This window comes from Fragaria vesca, linkage group LG6, assembly GCF_000184155.1.
Source record: "Fragaria vesca subsp. vesca linkage group LG6, FraVesHawaii_1.0, whole genome shotgun sequence".
In the NCBI taxonomy this organism is placed as follows: Eukaryota; Viridiplantae; Streptophyta; class Magnoliopsida; order Rosales; family Rosaceae; genus Fragaria; species Fragaria vesca.
Window position 1 is genome coordinate 9,106,966 of NC_020496.1, and position 4,716 is coordinate 9,111,681.

Genomic DNA, 4,716 nt, shown 5'->3' on the forward strand with positions numbered 1-4,716 from the left:
CGCATGAGTTGTGGACAAAGTTGGAGTCGTTATTCGAGAAGAAGACCGCCGCCAAGAAAGCCTTTCTAATTAAAGAGCTTGTTAACATGAAGTATCGTGAAGGCGTGAGGGTCACCGAGCATCTAAACAACTTCCAAAGTACAATCAATCAATTGACGACCATGGGGATGACGATCGATGATGAATTACAAGCATTGCTGTTGTTGGGGTCGTTGCCGGACAATTGGGAGACCTTTGTCATCACTGTAAATAACTCTGCTCCTGATGGTAAATTGACTATAGATAAAGTTAAAAGTAACATGTTGAATGAAGACAAGGAGAAAATCCTCTAGCTCCAACAATAGCCAAGTCTTTGTGGCGGAGAATAGAGGTAGGAGCAAGAGTAAAGGACCTAGAGGCCATGGAAGGAGTGCCATCATTATGGTATTTTTGGGCACATGAAGAAAAATTGCAACAAGTTTAAAAAGGATCCTAAGGAGGCTCAAGATGGCAATACTCATCAACCGAAGGATGACACAAAGAACACAACCGCTACTGTGTGCAATGATGTGTATGAGTTCCTTTGTCTTGAAGGAGAATGCCTACATGCTGACGATACTCCCGGTGTTGCATGGGTCGTTGATTCCGGAGCCTCTTTCCATGCCACTCTAAATAAGGAGTTTTTCTTGACATACAAATGTGGTGAATTTGGGATTGTAAAGATGGGCAATGAAGGCTACTCCAAGATTGCAGGAATTAGAGATGTCTGCTTTGAGATCGATTTGGGCAACAAGCTGATGTTGAAAGATGTTCGACATGTTCCGGGCCTACGTCTCAATTTGATGTCAACCGGCGTGCTTGATTGAGAAGGTTTTCATCATCACGGAGGAGATCAAAAGTGGAGGCTTACTAGAGGATCACTAGTGGTGGCTAGAGGGAAGTTGTGTTGCACCCTCTACAAGACATATGGCAAGATATACAAAGGGGAGTTGAATGTCATGGATGACTCTTCTCCAAGTCTTTGGCACAAGCGGTTAGGCCACGTAAGTGAGAAGGGATTGCAAGTTCTGGCAAAGAAGTCTCTTATTCCGTTTCCCAAAGGTACCTCACTTGAATCTTGTGATAATTGTTTATTTGGTAAGCAATATAAGGTTAGTTTTGCTAATACATTTACAAAGAAAGAGAATGTTTTAGACCTAGTACACTCGGATGTATGTGGTCCTATGGAAGTTGATTCACTAGGTCATAACAAATATTTTGTCACTTTTATCGATGATGCTTCACGAAAGGTTTGGGTGTATTTGTTAAAATCAAATCAAAAGACCAGGTGTTCTAAACCTTCAAGGAGTTCCATGCCATGGTTGAGAGGGAGACGGGACGAACCCTCAAGTGTCTCCGCAGTGATAATGGTGGAGAGTACACTTCGAACGAGTTCAGAGGTTATTGTTCGAAGCATGGCATTAGACACATAAAGACAGTTCCTGACACCCCACAACATAATGGTGTAGCAGAGAGGATGAACCGCACCATCTTGGAAAAAGTGAGAAGCATGCTAAAGACGGCTAACCTGGCGAAAGAGTTTTGGGGCGCAGTAGTGACAACCGCTTGTTACCTCATCAACCGAAGTCCATGTGTACCGTTAGGTTTGGAGACTCTAGAGAGTGTGTGGACCGGTAGAAGTGCTTCATATTCTCACTTGAAGGTATTTGGGTGCAAAGCATTTGCACATGTTCCAAAGGAGAAAAGATTGAAGCTAGATGACAAGGCCGTGCCGTGCATCTTTCTTGGGTACGGTAATGAAGAGATGGGCTACCAGTTGTGGAATCCAATAACCAAGAAGTTATTTAGAAGCAGAGATGTGGTGTTCCATGAGGATCAGACTATTGCGAATTTTGACAAGAACATACTAGAAAATGTAGAGCGCCTCACTTATGACTCGTCTCCGCTCCAAGAAGAGTCTAACAAACCTCAAGAAATGGTTAATGAAGACGTCCCTGATACGGTAGAACCAGAAGCTACAGGTGCTGCAAATGATGACCAGGAGAATCAGGTTCAGGATGATCATGATCAGGGGGAGCCTGATCATGAAGAGCCTAATCAAGAACAACAACAAGAAAATGCCCAAGCACCAGTTCGAAGATCTCATAGAGTACCGAAGCCAAGTACCAAGTATCATTCTTCTCAATATATTTTGCTCACCAGTGATAGAGATAATCCATATTCCAAATACATTATGTTGACTGGTGATGGAGAGCCTGAATGCTTTGAGGAGGTGAAGACTCATGCAGACGACGACAAGTGGATATTAGCTATGAAGTCTGAGATGGAGTCCTTGTTGAAAAATGGCACCTACGAGTTGGTGGAGCTTCCTAAAGGCAGAAAAGCACTCAAAAACAAATGGGTGTTCAAGTTGAAGAGGGACGAGAATGAACAGTTGACAAAGTTCAAGGCTCGCTTGGTTGTCAAAGGTTTCGGGCAGAAGGAAGGAGTAGATTTTGATGAGATCTTCTCACCAGTTGTCAAAATGACATCTATCAGAGTTATTTTGGGCATGGCAGCTAGCATGGATCTTGAGGTGGAGCAATTAGATGTAAAAACGGCATTCCTACATGGTGATTTGGAGGAAGAAATATACATGGAGCAACCGAAGGTTTTGAGGTCGAGGGCAAGGAGCACATGGTTTGCAAGCTAAAGAAAAGTTTGTATGGACTGAAGCAAGCACCAAGGCAATGGTACAAGAAGTTTGACTCATTCATGCATGGTGGAACATGGATACAAAAGAACTGATGCAGACCCATGTGTGTACATTCAACGGTTCACTAGAGGTAAATTTATAATTTAGTTGCTTTGTGTTGATGATATGTTAATAGTGGGGCAAGACGTTTCTATGATCTGCAAGTTGAAGGCAGATTTATCAAAGTCTTTTGATATGAAAGACTAAGGTCCAGCTAAGCAGATTTTGGGCATAGAGATTACCCGTGATAGGAAGGCAAATAAATTATGGTTGTCACAGGAGAGGTATGTTGAACGAGTGCTTGAAAGGTTCAACATGAAAGAAGCCAAGTCAGTGAGCTCACCTCTAGGTAATCACTTTAAGTTAAGCAGATTATTATGCCCAACTACACAAGAGGAGAAAGACAAGATGGCAGGTATCCCTTACTCATCAGCTGTTGGTAGTCTTATGTATGCCATGGTTTGTACTCGTCCAGTTATTGCTCATGCAGTTGGAGTTGTTAGTAGATATTTATCTAACCCTGGCAGAGAGCATTGGGAAGCTGTTAAGTGGATACTCAAATATTTGAGGGGCACCTCAAAGTTGTGCTTGTCTTTTGGTAGATCCGAACCCGTTTTGGAGGGTTTCACAGATGCAGATTTAGCTGGGGACCTTGATAACAGAAAGTCCACTTTTGGGTACTTATTTACATTTTGTGGGGGAGCTGTATCATGGCAGTCCAAGTTACAGAAGTGTGTTGCCTTATCCACCACTGAGTTCGAGTACATAGCGGCAAACGAAGCAGGCAAGGAAATGATTTGGCTGCAAAGGTTCATTCAGGAGTTAGGTGTGAAGCAAGAAAGGTATGTGGTGTATTGTGATTGTCAGAGTGCAATTCACTTGAGTAAAAATTCAGTTTATCACCCTCGCACTAAGCACATTGATCTACGTTATCATTGGATATGAGATGTAGTGTCAAAGAAGTTTTTGCAGTTGAGGAAAATTCACACCAACAAGAATACTTCAGATATGTTGACTAAGGTTGTGCCACAACAGAAGTTGAAGTATTGCAGCAAGTCCGCTGGGATGGAGTTCAAATAGAAGTCTTGCCGCGTATTTCCCCGGGTTGGTCTGGAGGGGGAGATTGTTATAATATCCAGACCAAAATAAATAAAATAGTAATGAAAATAATATGAAAGGTTTCATGAGTTACATATGTTACATGAGTTACATGAACGTTATATGAGTTACACAAAGAACATGAATGATTTTGGAGTTATAGTCAAGGCATGAGTTACAGGAAGATTCATGAAGTACCATTTATTGGAAGAGCACTAATGAGAGGTCTAGATGATTCCTCCTTAGCCTATAAAATGAGAGTCATTTGCTTATTCCAAGTATCTCATCCATCTCAAACCTTCATCTTCCAAGTAGAGAAGAGTGTCCACTCCAAGTTGAGAGTGTAGAGTAGTTGGTAGCAAAACAAGTGTGAGAGAGGGTTTCCTTCAAGTAGTGTTCTTGAAGTTGTGTATCTCGTGTACCCATTATTTCATAGTGGAAGTTCTTGTTATTGCTGCCCCGTGGACGTAGGCACATTGCCGAACCACGTTATATTTGATGTTCCCTTTCCTCTATCTTTTACATCTTTGCATATTTATCATTTGTGTGGTTTGAGTTGTTACTTCTATTATATTATTTTTCCCAACAAACTTTAGGTACCAAAGTGTCATCTTTTAAACATTGGATACCTAATTGTCCAATTGGTCATACGTTAGGTACCATAAGAAGGATTTACCCTTTTTTAATTATTATAATTTTTTGTATATGAAATTATTACATGTGATTGAGATTCACTTGTCTGTATATTTTATCTAAGAGTTAATTTCAGTTTACTACCCTGAACTTTAGGTCTAAAATCAGTTTGATACCTCATCTTTTTTTTTAATCAGTTTCATACCTAAACTTTCAAAATGACATCAATCTCAACCAAAATGACTAAATTAGCCCTGATTAATCTTTTACCC